At 44.5% G+C, this 19,398-nt stretch overlaps 1 protein-coding gene across 8 annotated transcripts in view; it reads right to left on the reverse strand.

Annotated features, from left to right (window-relative positions):
- LOC125008593 (extracellular sulfatase Sulf-2-like) overlaps positions 1-19,398 on the reverse strand; it is a 56,100-nt gene that overhangs the window by 28,945 nt on the left and 7,757 nt on the right. For 7 of the 8 annotated variants that reach the window (XM_047585899.1, XM_047585937.1, XM_047585930.1 and 4 more), the window contains exons 2-3: positions 12,426-12,473; positions 5,679-5,729 (exon numbers count right to left, since the gene is read on the reverse strand). The gene's annotated coding sequence lies outside the window, so the exon portion shown is untranslated. Of the gene's footprint in view, positions 1-5,678; positions 5,730-12,034; positions 12,344-12,425; positions 12,474-19,398 lie in introns of those variants that run through there. The other variant, XM_047585914.1, reaches the window with a different exon arrangement.

Raw genomic sequence — 19,398 nt, forward strand, 5'->3', positions numbered from 1 at the left:
TTCCAGGTTTTGAAGTTCTAATTCTACAAAAAAGTCAAAATCTGAATTTTAGATTTTCTTGACAGTCCTAAGAGTTTTCCTCAGGGAACAAAATGCATCTTATGGTGCGTTCCATTTGCTGCATTTCCGAGTTGCAGGTTGGAATTTTTAACTGGAACCCCCCCGACGTCGTATTTCCTGCTCAGAATGTTGTAGGATCCTCAGAACCGATGAGTTAGATATTCTCTGTGTAAACAGAAACTAGAAGCTCCTCTAATATTCTGTTCATCATCAGTTCTGATTAGTTGTTGTTGCACTAAACCGGCCATACAGACAGTGTTTTTCCACATACACATGTTGAAATGCTGTTGCAGTGTAATTTAAGTTTTTCATGTGTTATATGGGAACTACAACCTCATGTCACGCTAACAACAGTTAAACCAAGAAGTTATATTTGGGCGGCAAGAGCTGTCGTGGCGACATCTTGTTTTCTGACTTCTGTAACTGAAACGCTGGTGACTCAGGTGTGACGTTATTCTCATTGCCGACTTCTGAACTCTGAGGTAAGTTGCAGTCACATCCCACATTGCAGTTGTACATTGCAGCCTGTAGGTGTCACTAATCATCATTTTGTGCACTTGTTTTTCTTTGTTAGAAAATTCAGATTCAGCCTGGTTCTGTCTCAGAATCACAGTCTGGATTTCATTAGGATTCAGAGAAATAAAAACTACCTCTGCATCTACTGGATAGTCCTCAATCCACTTAGAGACATTTAAGTGAAAACTAATTCAGTTCCTACTCCTCTGTCCATCACCACGTTAAGCCACGCCCCCCAAACAATGTGATTGGCCCTGCAGATCTTTGCTGGAGCAGAATCAGTTCCCAGCGTAGTGACTCCAGGAACTCTAGTCCTCAGGTAACAATCACTAGTTACTCTTCACGCCCATCCACCACCCCAACCTCCACACCCTTAAAGGGCCGGCGTACTCTATCCGCACAGCTTCGAAAACCTCGTTTCACAACACATTTCTGTTTTAAATCAACGCAGCATCTTAAATATAACTTTCACTATAAAATAAACATGGAAGAACCCTCCGTTTCATCACAGGGCGCCTTTCAACCATCCTTTTATAGCGGAGTCAGTTCCCAGTGGAGACATGTGGACAGAAGACGTCTGTGTTAGCGTCCAGGCTGATAAACACCAGAGACTGATGACTGCGACAGTGACGGATCATTTTCAGGTTTGTTTCTTTTCTCTGAAATCAATGCAGCGAGCTGGGCTGTGCCGGGGTCAGAGGTTAATGCGATGTGTGGGGAACGAGTCGCTCGGCGTCCGGCTCTGAATGATTCATCGGCAGCGAGGACGCGGCGGAGCAGCAGAGTGATGCCTCTCATCGCTTCAACGCTCTACAGCTGCTTTATTGATGAGGAGGTGGAAAAGCATCCACCAGCTCTTATAGAGCATCTTTAAATATGTCAAGCTTTAAAAAAAAAAAGCAGAAGAAGAGCACGGCCTGCAAGAGGTGGAGGTCAGAGTGGATGGATGGCTCAACAAAACGTCAGCTGTTAAAAATCTACTTCATGATTTTTCTGAATCACAAACTGACGACAACCATCAATCAGGGATTTGTGAAGAAATAATAAACGCATCTTTAGCCGTGAACCCGGTTTATCTGCATCTGTTCACTCGTACATGAGCTCCTTCACAAACAAACCAAACTAAAAATAAAAATAATCTCATCAGGTGAAACTGAAGAGTCTGAGTCATGACCACAAACACAGAGAGATCTGAGTCAGCATCATAGCCTGTGTCTAAAGACGGAACAGCTCCTCTAAAAGGCAAGCTAAAGCTAGTAGAGCTCCCCCTGGTGGCCGGAGGCTGCAGTACACATCATAAGCTCCACCCCCTCCATGTTTATTGTTAAAATTCATCTCAAACATAAAAGAACAAAACAATCAACAGACAACAAAAATGGAAAAATATCATGTCAAACACAAACAGTCTGATCGTTTTCCACAAACAAATAATTTGAGACAAGAAAAAGCTTAGATGCTGCAGGAGGTGGAGGTCAGGGTGGATGGAGGGCTCAACAAAACATCAGGTGTTTATTTCTGGTTTCAGACCAGAGCTTATATTTATTTTCATTTCATTTAACCTCTCATCGTTCCAGCTCAGATAAAGAGGAATGATGGAGGATTAACCACAAACCTCTGAACAGGTAAATATTATCTGACTTTAATAAATCACTGAGTACGTTCTGTTATTTATTTTATTTTATTGTAAAGCTCAGATGAATGTTTCTGTCCTTCCAGAGACTAAAACCCTCCGAGGAGAAAGATCCTGAAGCTAAAATAATCAGCTTCGTTTGGATCCTGGATGTTAAAGAGGAGGAACGACGAGCGCTGGTCTCATTATTCCTCCTCCTCCTCCGTCTGTTCGCTCATGCTAACACGCTAACACGCTAACATGAATAGAACATGAAGACAGGAGCATCACCCTCATTTACATCCATCTTCCATATTTACTCCTCCCTCCACCTCATTTACTCCTCTGCTCATTTCTTCAATGCTCCCTCCATCTGTGCACCTCCCACTTTCTCCGCCTCTCGCTCCTCATTTGCGCATTTATCTTTACATTTAGGAAGCACAAAGAAACGATCAGTCAGGACAGACATGAACCAGACGGAGACTCTTCTTCCATCTCAGAGTACAGGATTTAAAAATGTTAAAAATCAACTTAATGATTTTTCTGAATCACAAACTGACGACAACCATCAATCAGGGATTTGTGAAGAAACATTAAATGAAACCTAAATGTTGCTTTTAGCCGTGAACTCGTTTTATCTGCGTAGTTTATCTGAGTCGTTCACTCGTACACCAGGTTCAAACTAACAATAAAAATCTACACAAAGAGTCTGAGTCAGTCAGAGGCTGAACATGAACATAGAACAGCTCCTCTAAAGAGAAACGTAAGCTGGCAGAGCTCCCCCTGGTGGCTGGAGGCTGCAGTACAGGTCATAAGCTCCACCCCCTCCACGTTAGTGGGCGGGACTTGGAACAAACAGGATGTTTCCGAGTTCATATAATGATGAGGAATGTTCATGAGACACTATTTTGTATAAGTTCAGTTTTAGTTCGTTATTCTATAGAAACAGGAAGTGACATCATCGCAACCACCAGTTGCCATGACAACCGCTCCATGAAGAGGTCCCCCCTCAAACAAACAAGTTCTTATTTGTGTCTTAGTGTGTGTTTTTGTGTGTGTCTTAGTGTGTGTCTTAGTGAGCATGTTATTGTTACATCGTAACACACAATAACACACTGTTATTGTGTGTTATTGTGTGTTACTGTGTGTTATTGTGTGTTACTGTGTGTTATAGTGTGCTACTGTGTGCTACTGTGTGTTATTGTGTGTTACTGTGTGTTACTGTGTGTTATTGTGTGTTACTGTGTGTTATTGTGTGTTACTGTGTGTTACTGTGTGTTATTGTGTGTTATTGTGTGTTACTGTGTGTTTTTAACAGCTGTTAAAAGCAGAGGAACTAAAAGCTGTGATTTTGTGTCATTAAAGTGAATCATGGTGACACATCAGAGTCGACCTTGAACAGAGACTCACATTTTGACTATAAAATAAAATAAAATAAAATAAAATAAAATAATAAATAAAAGACGTCAGAGACATTTCTCAGAACCAGGTCCATCGTCAGTTCGTCTTTGTTTCTCTAGCTCCTTTTACTCCGTCTCTTTGTTAAAGATCAGACGACTCGGTTCATAATTAACGCTCATTAATTAACGTCATTCATTGGCTGGTTCAGGTCCAGGTCCAGGTCCAGGTCCAGGTCCAGGTCTCTGCAGTCTGACCAAGATGTTTATGAGGTGAAAGATGCTTCACTCTGAGACCGACGGGATCGTCTTGTTTCAGTCCGGCCTCCGTTAAACACCTCATACAACAACACTAATTAACACAACACAATATCCTGATATGATGGAACAATAAACGAACCAAACTGTGACCGCGTTCAGAGCTTCAACATCCGGCTGCAGAGGATGAACAAGAAGATGAAGAGAGAAGAGAAACAGGGGAAGAAGAGGAAGGAAGAGGAAAGAAGAAGTTTCCAGTGTAGCAGTGACTAATAGAGAGACTCTGACTTCATGTGTTTTTGTGTTTTCTAGTTTTTATAAATTTACTTTTTATAAAAGTAAATGTTAAATTCTTTCAGACGTGGTTCTAGGGTAAAGTTTGGTATTAGAGTTTTATCACTGGAACGTTGTAGAAACAGAGAAACCAGTTTGTGTGTTTGTCTCCCACAGTCAGCCTGGCAGCTAGCACCACGGCTAATCAATTAGCGGGTTAGCAGCAGGCCTCAGCTAATCAATTAGCAGGTTTGCAGCAGGCTGAGCTAATCAATTAGCGGGTTAGCAGCAGCGCTGCTTGATCCCGTGACCTCTGGCTGCTCTGACACATTAAACACACACATTTAAATACAATAAACACACAACATGACACTGGACACCAGCTGTGTAAAACCGTTACCATGGAGACACATGGTAAGCTCCATGATGGATGCAGCAACTAGCAACTAACCTGTCGTAGCAGCGTGACTGTAGGTCGCACGAAACCCCACAATTCATCACATTCACACCAGATTTATTTCCATCCAGTGTTTTTAATTCAGAATCTACATCGCACGCTCCCTGAACTGCTCTTTCACTATCTGCTCTTAGCGTTAGCATCTTTTATTTAGCTACATTTATCAACTGAAGTGACCTAAAGCTAACATCGCCACTAGTCTCCTCATTAGCACTACCACTTGAATCTCTATTAGTGTTTCCATTAGCATCACCATTCGCATCTTCAGAAGCACAGACACTAGTGTTCCCATTAGCATTACTGCGACCATTGCGACTAGTGTAGCAATTAGTATCTCCATTAGCATTGCCACTAGAGTCACTGTTCTTAGCATCCATTAGCAACACCAGTTGACTTGTGACTAGTGTAGCTATTAGCATCTCCATAACCGTTGTCATTAGTATCATCAGAAGGATCCCTGCTAGTGTTTTCATTAGCATTAATACTGACATCATGACTAGTGCCGCAATCAGCATCTCATCATTACTGTTTCTATTAGCATCACCATTAGCTGTTGGCATTCCCACTAACATAGCAACATTTATCATAGCTGAAACTTGACTAACTGACACTGAGGCTAATCCACTTTTCCAAATAGTAAAGTCCTCTAGTACAGAGCTGTTGGAGCTGTGTTGTATAAAGTAAAAGCTCATACTTTAGTATCAGTAAAGTATTTCATGGTGTTGAAATCAGGTCCATTTAACTATCAGAAGTGATTTCTGGCCACATGTCAATGTTCATGGACCATTTGTTATTTGGACGACGAAGCATCACCATTAGCATCACTGTTTGCAGCATTGGAAGGCTAACCACTAGCATTACCATTAACATCGCCACTAGCGTAGCAATTAACATCGACATTAGTGTTTCCATTAGCATCAGTGGAACATTTGTTATTTGTTAGTTCATATGGATCATTGTCGAGTCCAATTTCCTTAATTTGACCCGATAATCCACCATTTTCCCGGCCTGGATGTATTTACTGATATTCCACCCGCTCAGGGGGCGGAAGTGACGTCAACGCATTCTCTCTTTACACAACATACAGTATAAAAGTAGTGGTTGTTACCTTGTTAAGATGCTCTGTAGAGACAGGCTCCCACAGTGTTGAGTTCAGCTCCTGAAACAAACAGACATCGTTTAGTCCATTGATTTACTTGTTTAATTAGTTCAAAAGTTTCTATTAATTGGTGCTGGTTCAGCTTCTAATAATAAAGTCATGTGTCTCATCCTGTAGAGAGTCACCATTCAGACTAACATGGACAGTCATGTGTATGTGAGAGGACACACAGCAGAGAGAACATAACCTTCAGCCTGTGATGCTAACCATGGCTAAAGGTTGCTAACACCCACTCAGAGTAAAACGTTGCTGGAAATTTACCTGGTTCAGTTTTAGAGGAAGATATGAGCAGAAACACACTGGAGAGCAGACATGCTAGACCATTAGCATCAGCATATCTGTTAGCATCTCCATTAGCACCATCATTAGTATCACCATTAGCATTATCTTTAGAATCACCCCTCGCGTTGTCAGTAGAATCACTGTTAGCATCCGCATTAGTACCACCAGTCGGATCGCGGCTAGTGTTGTAATTAGCATCTCCATTAGCATCATCAGTAGGAGGATCCCCACAAGTGTTCTCAATGGCATAGCAATTAGCATCTCATTAGCACTTCCATTCATCAGAAGGATCACAACTAGCATTGCCACTGGTGTAGCAATTAGCATTACCACTAATGTCGCGACAATTGCAGCAGTTATCGTCTCTTTTCACATTGCCACTAGCATTAACGAAAGGATCATCAGTAGTGTTGCCACTAGAGTCACCGTTAGCATTTTCATTAGCACCACCAGCCAGAATTGCGACTAGTGTGGGAATTAGCATTACCACTAACATCACCACTAGTGTAGCAATTAGCGTCTCCATTAGTGTTAATACTAGCATCGCCATTAGCATCATGAGAAGAATCCCCATTAACATCACCACTAGTCTCGTCATTAGCGCTTCCATTAGCACTACCACTCAGATCACCACTAGTGTAGCAATTAGCATGTCCATTAGCATCTCCACTCTGTTCATGGTGCTGTGCAGGAAGCTTTTTTCTTTAAACTAGACAAAGGATGCAGATTTAAGGGGCGTGGCCTCTTTGAGTGACAGATGGGCGTCTTCACAGCTCAGAAACCTTTAGCATTAGCTTGGAGTTGGATGGAGACGGGCAGAAACGAGCTTCACAACCTCTCCTGAGGACGAAGGAGTCTTCATCCGTCTTGACAGATCTCACAATCTACTTCCTGGATTTTTGAAATCGATAAATCTTCTTCCTCGTTCTCCTTTCATGAGCCTTCAGCTGGTTTGTCTGCAGAGAATTGTTTCTCCGTTTCACCCTGTTTCAGTTTGTAGATGTGGAAACTGACAGAAAACAGTCGTCGTCTCCAACCTGTGAAGGATCAGCCCGAGGCGTCCAGACGTTCATTAGAGGAAATCTTTTCTGAGAGGAAAAGTTTTACATCGGTGGAAATAAAAAAAAAAAAAAAAAGGAGCCCCTGCAGAAATAAAAAGTCTTTCCTCCTTTTTACGGGAGGCTGAACATTCAGAGGAGGAAGACGTGATTAAAGCAGCTGTGGTTGAGTTTCATGGTGAACAGGGTTCACACAGACTCACTGTTAAGAGGAAAAATAAAACGAAATAAGATTCAGATTCACGGGATTTTTCCTGCACTGATCCTTAAAATCCTCAGACTGATTTCTCTGGTTAGAAACGACGACACCACAAACCTCTGCAACCGATGAGAAGATTCAAATCAAACTGACATGTCTCATGATTTCTCTAAGTTCCAGGTTCGTCCAAAGTACGAAAGTTAAAATAATGAAAAAAATTTAAATATCAGAAAAAAATATGGATTTAAAGATTAAAAACATCAACAATAAAATAGTAAAATATTATAGAAATAGAATGAAATGAAATGAAGGAAAAATATATAGAATAAAATATAGAAACACTATAGAAATAAAAAATTAGAGAGACAAAAAGTAATAAAAAATAAAAATAACAATAAACTGAAGAATAAAACGACGTAAAAACCCGACGTCACAGTCTTGGCAGGTGGTTGAGAACAAATATATTTTTAATCTTCTCTTGAAACGTTTAATTATTGGAAACTCCCCTCATATGAGTGTGAGCATTTCCACAATTAAATTAAATTAAATTACTAATTAAAACTACTCTCCTCTCTGGGTTCAGAGTTTCTAAAACACCGCGAGGAACATTTAGTTTGTCCTCCACACACGAGGAGACATTTGTCTTCTGTATTTATTTAGTTATCCTCCTCCTCCCCCTCAGTAACGGGTGAAGGCTGGAGGAGGAGGAGCAGGAGGAGGAGGAGGAGGAGCAGGAGGAGGAGGAGGAGGAGGAGGAGGAGAAGGAGGAGGCGCGTCCCTCAGAACAAACAGAACGGACGGTTTCGCTGGGGAGTCCTTCTCCACAGATGGAACGATGTGAAGGGGAACGTGAAGCGGGCTCCGCCTGTCGAGCACGCTCAGCTGGACGTCAGTGATCAGTGAGGTCCTCGACTGGAGACTGGTTTTAATAACACTCGGAACAAGCAGACATTACTCACACGACGACCAAAAAGGACATTCAGCTAGAAGCGCAGCAACATTCTGTGAAGCTGGAAAACGTCGGAGGAGGAGGAGCAGGAGGAGGAGGAGGAGGAGGGGGAGGAGCAGGAGGAGAAGGAGGAGGAGCAGGAGGAGCAGGAGCACGAGGAGGAGGAGGAGGTGGAGGAGGAGGGGGAGGAGCAGGAGGAGAAGGAGGAGGAGCAGGAGGAGCAGGAGCACGAGGAGGAGGAGGAGGAGCAGGAGGAGGAGGAGGAGGAGGCGCGTCCCTCAGAACAAACCAAACAGAACGTGACTCTGGTTCTCGCTGGTGGAACGTTCCTTCTCCCACACTGATGTGAACCGATGTGAACGGGGAACGTGAAGCCGGGCTCCGTCCTGTCTGAGCACGCTCAGTCTGGACGTCAGTGATCAGTGACGTGTCCTCGACTGGAGAACTGGTTTTTAATAACTACTCTGGAACAAGCAGACATTATCTCACACGACGACACAAACAAAGGACACATTCAGCTTAGAAAGCTGCAGCCAACATTCTGTGAAGCTGGAAAACCTCGAAGTCCGACTGTAAGTCACAACAACACAACAGTCTCCATGTGTGAAATCCTGGAATATCACCTGCTTTTAGTGGAAAACGCTCAGTTAATCTCTGAGTCTTCATGTGATTTAGGTAAATTCATCCCGTGGGCCAGATTAGAGCCGGTGATGAGCCTCTGCATGTTTGTGCTTAAAGGTTGAAACCTCTTCAGAAACACAAGTTTACACAGAAAAAAAAAAGTTCCTACACCTTTAACCTGGTGAATATTTATTTGAAGATGTCACATTTTCCTGATTCTTCCTTCATTTGATTAAAGAGACGTAACTCGACTCTGAAGGTTTCAGATGAACTCAGCTGAACTTATGATTCATTGTTTTATCGTCAGATCTGACTCTAAAGTCTCAACTATTCAACTATTGCTACAGAACAAACTCTTCTCTTCACGTTTCCTCGTATTGAATCAAATCTCAACTCTTCTAAAGTCATTTACTTTATTTTAAACGATAAATCCCTCAGTTTGAACCTGTTTTTATCCTCCTCCTTCGACCTGGATCCTCTGAGGCTCCTGGACCTCCACCTCCTCCACCTCCTCCTGCTCCTCCTACTCCACCTACTCCTCCTCCTGCTCCTCCTCTCCCTCCTGCTCCTCCTGCTCCTCCTCCTCTCCCTCCTCTTCCTCCTCCTCCTTCCTCCTCCCCCTCCTCTCCCTCCTCCTCTTCCTCCTCCTCCTCCCCTCCTGGCCATGACACCACTGACTTTTGCCCTGGACCATCTCTTCCTACCATCTATTCCACCTCATCCACCTCTTCCTCCTCACTTGAGGCCTACCTCTACCCTACTCACTCCTCCTCCTATCTCCTCCTCTGTCCGTCCCCCCCTGTTCTCACTCCACCTCCTACACACTCCGTCCTGCTCCTTCTCCTCCTCCTCCCCCTCCTCCTCCTCTCCTCCCCTCTCCCTCTCCTCCTCCTCCTCCTCCTCCCTCTCCCCCTCCCCCTCCTCCTCCTCCTCCCCCTCTTCCTCCTCCCTCTCCTCCTCCTCCTCTCCTCCTCCTCCCCCTCTTCCTCCTCCTCCTGAGGCCATGGGGAACCGTGGGCTAGCTATCACTCTGAACCACATGATCATGCTCTCTAACCATTATTAACCGCATCATCCAAATTCCCCCCACCAGATCGGGCTGTGCATGAGCGTAACCGTGGTAACCGTTACTAACTTTGCAGCTGCCTCCTGATGCGTCCTCTGTAAACGTGGTCCGTCCACAACACAACCTGGTTAATTAATCACCAGCCGTAAACGAGGCGACGCCGACACAAAGAGTCCTCTCCTCCTTCTCCTCCTCCTCCTCCTCCCTTCATCCTCCTCCTCCGTTCATCCTCGGTTCCTCCTCCTCTCCTTCCCTCAGGGTGGTTCATCCATCCTTCCCACTCAGAGACAGAAATAGACGGATGGAGAGCAGCAGAGCTCCGCTGGGAGATGACCACTCCATATATTTATTTATATATTTCCATGCATGTGCTGTTTGCTGCAGGTCAGCTCCTATAGACGAGAGCAGCAGCAGCTTCTGTTCCACGACTCCATTCACATTCACATTCATCAGGATTTATCCCAGAAACACGTAAAAACCAGCTGAGTTTGCACCAACATCAAACTGTAACGGGCAGAAGAATCATTAACAGAGAATCTCTCACGTTTATGGCGACAATGACACAGTTTTATAGGTTCTGTTCTTCCACTTTGTGTCTCCCAGGACACGTTGTCCATTTAGGACAGAAGTGTAAAAACGTCCATGTTTTCCATACACAGTTATAGCAAAGTTATAATGACGCCAGTGAACTCTGCATCATTGTGTCATTCGATTCTTCGTGTTTCCTTCAGCTCCTTATAAGCGTCTATGACACATCCTCCATGTTTCTGAGAATTTAACCTTTGCATTGTCATCACCTTTCTCATGTTGTGTCTCTCTTTTGACTCATCATGGACCTTCTGAGGGCGTCCACGTCTCCTGTCAGTGGTCATAATGTTGTGGCTGGTCGGTGTACAGCACACAGCGACTTACACAGGAAATGATTAATGATTAATGAATGAATTGATCTGAACCTGCACAGCTGCTTCTAAACACATTCGGTCTGTGTGACCTCGTGTCCACACGAGGACGAGGACACGGAGACTTTGAGGAGACGTCTCCTACAACTGGTCCCTGAAGACCGGAAGACATTTATCTCCTCAGCAACGTGATCGATACCTGGACCAGGACTCAGAGGGACTCGCATGAAACTCTGAGGTTTGAGCAAAGACAGAAGCTTCAGAAGCTTCAGAAGCTTTAGATGCTTTAGAAGCTTTAGAAGCTTTAGATGCTTTAGGAGTTCAGCTGGTAACTGAACAACCAGGAACAGACACATCCTCCAGACACAGACAGAGTTTCAGACACTTCCCCGACTATGATGACAACGAAAGGAGGAGGTTTCTCATGCTAATGAGATGCTACCTCGTGCTAATGAGATGCTACCTCATGCTACCGAGATGCTACCTCATGTTAATGAGATGCTACCTCATGTTAATGAGATGCTACCTCGCGCTAACGAGATGCTACCTCATGTTAATGAGATGCTACCTCATGTTAATGAGATGCTACCTCGTGCTAACGAGACGCTACCTCATAATGATGAGATATTAATGAGATGCTACCTCATGCTAATGAGATGCTACCTCATAATGATGAGATGCTACCTCATGCTAATGAGATGCTACCTCGTGCTAATGAGACGCTACCTCATAATGATGAGATGCTACCTCATGCTAATGAGATGCTATCTCGTGCTAACGAGATGCTACCTCATAATGATGAGATATTAACGAGATGCTACCTCGTGCTAACGAGATGCTACCTCATAATGATGAGATATTAATGAGATGCTACCTCATGCTAACTTGCTGTCTCATAATAATGATATTGTGCCTCATATCCTTTCTTTTTTCCACCATAGAGGCAGAGATGGGGGCTTCCACCCCCCCCCCCCACATTTACTGGACTGAATCCAGTCGACTCTAGGACAGACTTTAGGGAGGAACAGGGACCATTCAGGACCAGGACCAGGACCAGGACCAGGACCAGGACCAGGACGTCCCGTAGCTGAACTCAGAGCAGTAATGGGCATCGAGGGGAGTCACTTCCTCTGAGGACGGAGCTGAGAGTCTTTGAACGCATCGTGTGTGTGTGTGTGTGTGTGTGTGTGTGTGTGTGTGTGTGTGTGTGTTTTCATTGTTTGGGTCCAACCTGCATCATTAATCAGGAATGTGAGAACGTGAGGCTCCTGTTACTGGGTCACACAGAGGAGCAGCCTCCCTGCATCACTTCCATCCACTCACTCCTCCTGCTGCCCGGCTTCACACCTGCTCCTTCTCCTCCTCTTTCACTCGAGCTCGACAAACGGCTCCTCATCCTTTTCTCACTTTATTTTTATCTCGGCAGATAATGAAGTGGTGATTTTTACTGAGATCTCGTTAAACAAAGAGACGGAGAACAAGACAAAATAAAAGATGTTCAACGTGACAGAGATAAACTCATCAGAAGCTGCCTCGTTATCAGCCTCGTTATCAGCCTCGTTATCAGCGTCTCCTCGTTAACCAATTAACTGGGATTAATTAGACATGGAGGGAAGTGTTACCTGTAGAGACGGAGTCTGTCTGTGCGTCGTCTTCTGTTGTGTCCAGGCCTGCAGAGACAAAGAGACGGAGAGACGGGTTAGAGTGTCTTCTCTGTTTCTCTGGAGACGTTTTAAATGTGTCTCAATTAATTCGTCCCAGAACAGCACCTGAGACCTGGTCTCAGCCTGAGTGTGAATCAGCAGCAGCGCCACCGTGTGGTCAGTAGAATAACGTAGCAGCTGGTGTCAAACATACGGCCCGTGGGCCAGAACCGGACCACGAGAAGGTCAAAGGTGGTCCACAGCAAATCAGCTGTTATGTGTCCACTGAAGAAAGACAACACTGAGACCAGGACTAGACAACAGCTGGTTGATCCAGATCCAGGATCAAGATGGAACCACGTTAAGTTCTTGGTTCCAAGTTTAGACGACAGAAACGAGGAGGAGGAGGAGGAGGAGGAGGAGGAACATTTACCATCTGTAATCAAAAGAACTCCATGTTGGACTGTCAACCTCTCCCCCACCACCTCCCTCTTATTTTCTCCCCCTTCTCTTCAATTTCCTCCCTTCTGGGGTGAAGCATGAGCAGCATACTGATGGTGGGATTACACACAAACACACAATCACACAATCTAGAGAGAAGTAATGACTTTCTGCTTCTCTCTCAATTCGCTCCCAGCTGCCAATTCCCTCTGCACCACCATGAGTGTGTGTGTCTGTGTGTGTTTGTGTCTGTGTGTGTGTGTGTGTGTCTGTGTGTGACTGTGTGTGAGAGGTGATACAACATGTCCAATTAGCTGTGCTGGTGGTCTGAGTGTGTCTGTGTGTGTGTGTGTGTTTGTGTGTGTCTGTGTGTGTCTCTGTCTGAGTGTGTCTGTGTGTCTCTGTCTGTGTGTGTGTGTGTATCTGTGTGTGTGTGTGTGTGTCTGTGTGTGGATAATAAGACCACACTGTGGAGGTCGAGGACCTGGACCTGATCTCTGATCCACATGTTTCTATTTAAAGACGAGTGTGAAAGAAAGAACCTCATTTCAGTCTCTAATGGAACGATACCGTCCTAATCACTACAGATACAGGTACCGATACCGATACTGACAGTGACAGATACAGGAACACAGGGAGAACATGCAAACTCCACCCAGAAAGGCCCGAGCTGGACTCGAACCCGGACCGTCTCGCTGGGGGACAACTTCACTAACCACCGAGCCAGATATTTATAACGAGTTAATCTGACGAGTCTCTGAAGAGACAAAACAACTGAAAGAAAAGACAACTGGACGTTTAGTCTCCAGTTCTAACAGTCGGGGGATGAGACTTTATCTCATCATGTCTCATCTCATCATGTCTCATCTCATCTTTTAAAGTTGTACAGAAATGTCCGTTTGTCCTGTCTGTCTGTCCAGTGTCCACGAGCAGCAACATGAGTTCACCTGAGTAACGAAAGGATTTGATTGGCTGTTATCGAGCAGGCGGGACATTCAGGAGGAGGAGGAGGAGGAGGAGGAGGAGGAGGAGGAGGAGGAGGAAGAAGACGTTTCCACTGAAGCATGAAATGAGAACTGGAGGATTCTTTACACACTCTGGTTTTTCTATCTTTGTGAGGACCTCACATTAACACAGTGCATTCTCTAACCATCTCAGCCAAGACCAGAACCTGGAGACCTGAACCTGGAGACCAGAACTTGGAGACCTGGACCTGGAGACCTGAACCTGGAGACCAGGACCTGGAGACCTGGACCTGGAGACCAGGACCTGGAGACTAGAACCTGATCCAGGCTCCAGAACTTCAGGACTTCCACAAACACACAAACTAGAGCTTCAGTTCATTGAGTCACATGACCTGGTTCCGTATGAAGACACAGGCTCAGAGACACTGATGCACACAAACATATTAACACAATCAGAAGCTGTGTTCTACTAGGAGACGTGTCCTTCACCACTGACACTAAAGTCTGACAATAGATCAAATGAATGAATGATCGTTCCTCTGGTGCTTCATCTGAACCAATCAGAGCTCTGGACTCGTGTTCTGGTCATGTTCTTCTGGTTTCACTGATAAAACGTTTTAACTGTGTTCCAGCTTTGGTTCCAGGTCTAAACCACTCAGAGAGGTTCTGGGTTCTGACTGTAGTGACATGAATGACTCCAACATGTTCATTAAACATCAGTCAGTTCATAGGCTGGATGACGAGTTAATCAGGTCACAAACTAGAACCTGGGCCTGACACAGACGTGATTAACATGAAGAGGAACTAATCATCGTTATACTTGTCCTTGTTTTAATGTAAAGTCTGGACCAGACTCCCCTCAGGGAACAGGTCTTTGTGGCTCAGTGGGATCGACCTGGTTAAATAAAGGCTAATAAATAATAACATTAGACTGAAGGTCGACCCGAGCAGAGAATCTAAATATGACCCAGTCACATGTGAGACACGAGACCTGGACCAGGAGACTCAGGAAACATCATATTATAATAGTACCTAAATATCTCCATAATAAACTGACGGAAACGTCTCCTCAAACATCTGGAACATTTCTACTCATGAGGTTTATCAGATGTATCCACATAAAAGTTCAGTTCATTTCCAACATTGAGGAGAAAAGAAAAGCATCATCCACACAACTGGAAACGAAACAAAAGTTTGAAAAGGAGTGGGTGGAGCCACGCGCTTATCAGGCCCCGCCCCTCGTCAGTATTAATTATTCAATGTTTTCTTCCACCTCTGCTAATTAATAACAACCATCAAATTTTAAAGGCCCTAAACACCTTTTATTCCTATACCTGTGAAAAAGTTTCTCTGAAGTTCAACGTAACACTTTTCCCTCGTTGCCCCGGAGATGATGCAGTGGGTCATGTGACCAGCTCGTCTTAAAATTATGGGATATGACCAGAGTTACAACCTTTCAGCGGAAACACAGAGCAGCTGGACTTTATCCCAGTTTCAGAAACATCACTTTTTCAAAAGTGACACACATTCAACAACTCAATGACCCATCACCTCCTCCACCTCCTTCATAACCCCACCCTCACCCTGTGGCGCCTCAGTGGTGTGTGTGTGTGTGTGTGTGTGTGTGTGTGTGTGTGTGTGTGTGTGTGTGTGTGTGTGTGTGTGTGTGCAGGCGTCAGTGCAGCATCCATCAATACGAAACAGAAGCAGAATCTGGAAACTGGAGATTGTTTCTGTCTCTGCATGTGCAGGAGATCCAGGCCAGCGCCTCCACACCGGGACCAAACCATTCAGACTTTATTAGGAGGGTAGGTAGGAAATCCACCAGCGTCATTAGGTTTACGACCCACGAGACGACAAAGGTCGCACAAACATTGAAGGTATTACAGTTTAACCTTTTTTCTGCATGAGTAGTCTCTGTGTTTCTGCAAAAAAACAAAAGCAAAAGACGGAAATCAAATGAACCCATAAAAAGGTACGGAAGAGAAATATTAGACTCATGTTGTTGAGTCCTTTAGACTAAATGTTCCTGTAACAGCTGATCAGGGTCTAATCTGATCCAGATCAGAACCAGCTGAGTTGTGAGATGTTGGTGGTTTCCTCTCATCAACTGATGCTACAACATTTCTACTGGATGAAGGTCAGGACTTTGACTTGTTCCTAAACATTCATCTGGTTCTTCTGGAGAACCACTGGTGTTCTTGGGCTCCTTGTCTTCCTCCATGACCCAGTTTCTCTTCACATTCAGCTCATGGACTCATGTCCTGACATTTTCTTTCAGAGTTCACTGGTAGAATTCACAGTTCATTGGTCCATCAATGATGAGCAGATGCAGCAGAACAGGCCCAAACCAGGACATTAGCGCCCCCATGTTTCATGGAGGGATGAGGTTCTGATGCTGGAATGCAGTGTTGGTTCATCTCCAAACATTTAAACCAAACTATTCTACTCTGGTCTCATCTGTCCACTAAACATTGTCCCACATGTTCTTTGTGGACAGAGAGCAGTGTCTTTGGTTGTTGAGTGGATTCATCAACATGAACATCAGCCAATGTGAGAGAGGCCTTTAGCTGCTTAGAAGTTCCCCTGGGTTCCTCTGGTTCCTCTCCCACTATGATGGAGTGATGTTTGTTGGTGGACCACTCCTGTGGAGGGGAACAGTCGTCTTCAATCTGTCTGACTCTCTGTGGATTATTTGTGGCTTCCAGACTCTTTAGAGATGGTTGTGGAACCTTTTCCAGCCTGATGAGCAACAACAACTCTTTTTCTGAGCTCCTCACAAAGCTCCTTTGATCTGTTGTCATCACACACTTCAACACAAACATGAGACAAATCCCTGATTTAACCAGGAACTAAACCAGGACCTGAACCAGGAACTGAGTCTCACTACATTGATGGAAACACGTCTGGACTCTGGTTTATAATACTTGCTCCTTTTTCTTCAGTAAATTCTGTTTCATGCGTTTGAATCTTTCTGAATCATTTCTCTGAGCTGTTATCAGGAAGCTGTAGATGAACTCTTGGCTCCAGTCATCAGGTACATATCTTTCTGTGGGAGGTGAGGCGGTGACAGTAGGCAGAGAGTATTTTGGGATGGTGATGGACTCCGTGACCGCGGTAACCGTCATCTCCACCACCGGCGGGTTTCCCCCCGGGACGGTGGAATCATCAGTGACCTTGGCGTGGAACTCTCTTCCGTCTTCACCCGGTTCTGTCAGTCTGAATCACTCTGCTCCGTTTCTGCTCAGCATGTCGCCGCTAATGGAGCCCTGCAGACACCGAGCCGATCACCAGCGCTTCCATCCAGAGCTTCCCTGAGATCACGTCTGCACAACTACAGAACACATCTGAAGGTCCTGAGATCGATGAACACTCCCTCGACTGTTTACACCCACACACAGGCTGAGATTAGTGGCTAATACTTCATAATAACTACACACCAGTAATAACGAGGACAGTCAGGCCCAGAAAATCCTTCTCTTCTGCCATCAACTTTTTCAAAATCACTCACTTACATTTGCATATTATCCCATTAATCTTATTAAATTGTTCCTAATATTCTCATCATTCATGTCTCGTCTGTGTCTCAGCTTCTTTGTTCAGTGTAACTTTGCATTAGAGCTTTTATCCAATATTAAATATTATATTTCAGCCAAAGTCAAATGAATCAGTTAAAACTGAAACACATCCAATCACATTTCTAGTTTCTTCGTCCTTCTCTGGTGCCCAGCGTCAGAGTTTTCTCCTCCAGTCCGGCTGCTGGGTCCAACGTTCTGATATGTGCTGTATATGTGTATATATCTGTTGAACCCATGATGGAGGAGGAAGGAGGAGAGGACATCGATGTGGGTGCAGATCTTCTCAGAAAGACGTCTGTGAAAGTTTTCCGTCCTCCAGGTCCACGGTTTCAGAGTCGCTTCTTCGGTTCTGAGAGTCTGGAGGGAAGCTGAGGTTTAAATAGGAAACTGTGTGGGTTCAAACCATCAGAAACCTGCCTGAGTTGTGTCTGGTTCTCACAGAAAGAAATCAAGCAAGAGCAAACCTCAACTTCCCCTTCGGACTCTTAGAACTGAAGCAGCCGCTCAGATGAATCATCTGAACTCTGCGAGGAAGTCCAGTTGTCTTCTTCTGAAATCACGTTTTGGATTCTTAGACATTTTCAGAGTGGACTTTGAAGGAAAAGCTGGATATATATATATTAACTAGACTAAACTGTGGTGAGAGTCGACTAGTTGATGACATCACACATAATAACGCAGTAGAAAGATGTGAAACATACATAACATAGCGTCTCACACTAAAGAAGAAGAAGAAGCTACGGAGGATTTTCTCCGTACACAGTTTGAACACAAACGGCTTTTAATTCCTCCATTTCTTTTTATCTGGGATTAGTAAAACCTAAGGATTACAACGCTAATCATGGCGTCTTTAACGGGGAGGAGATGATGTCCTCAAACGTGGACACGGAGATTATTTTACTCAATATTATAATAAAGTCACCAGTTTGTAACAAAATATGAACCAGTTCATTCTCATGTGTGAACATTTCTGAGCAGAAGCAGAACAAATAGCGAATCCCAACGTCCTCAAACGAGTTCTTGCTAATTAGCTAATTAGTTACAGCTCGTTACTGCTGATATAATTTTCAATTCAACTGTTTAATCAGATGAGGTTTTGCGGCTTGGTCCATGTTTGTTACGTGATCCTCTGCAGGATGAAATGATTCTGTCACGTTTCTACACCAACTAAAGAAAATACACAGTGAGTCTGTTTTAATGGCTTTCCATCTGCAGCCCCGTCCTCCACGGTCTCTTCCCGTGTCAACGGTCAGATTCTCTCAGGGAACAAACATCACTCCAGATTTGACCTTTGACAGGATTAATAAAAAAATAAAAATAAAAAAGATAATTCACGCATCAGAAACGTGGCTGTGTTGTTAACCTTTGAACAGCAGCAGATAACTGATCCCAGCCTGCTCCTCATTAGGCTGCAGAGAGCATCACGCTTTAAAACTCCTCCATGAAGAATTTACATTCATTAAAACCTAAAACCTCCCCCACGCTCCTTCCCTCCTCCCTCAGTCTGTGTGAAGGTCAGCCTCTCTGAAACCATTACCGATTTCATCAATTCTGCTACAGCGAGGGGGAGGGACGGACTTCATCGCACCAATCAGAAGAAATAAAAAATAAATCCAGCTCAGCGACCTTCCATCCAACCGAAACAAAGTGAGAAGGACAATTAAGGAGCGGGAGATTTATGAGGTGATTTATGGGACGCTGATGGAAAGTCACGCTGCAAACAACCCTGGAGGAAACTGGAAACACGACCGGGCTCTGAAGAGACTTTAGCTAGCGGCTCCTGGAGGCAGCACCCTGATAGCGATGATAACCCACCCATCAACCCCGGGACCAGACCTGGACCAGACCTGGACCCAGAGTCTCTAGAAACACCACAGAGCTCACATGTTCTCCAAAGGTTCTAGTGAAACAGAACCAGGTCCACTCTCCATCTGGACATTAGGATCAAACCAAAGAACCCAAAGTTCC

The sequence above is a fragment of the Mugil cephalus genome, chromosome 1, assembly GCF_022458985.1.
Source record: "Mugil cephalus isolate CIBA_MC_2020 chromosome 1, CIBA_Mcephalus_1.1, whole genome shotgun sequence".
Taxonomy (NCBI): domain Eukaryota; kingdom Metazoa; phylum Chordata; class Actinopteri; order Mugiliformes; family Mugilidae; genus Mugil; species Mugil cephalus.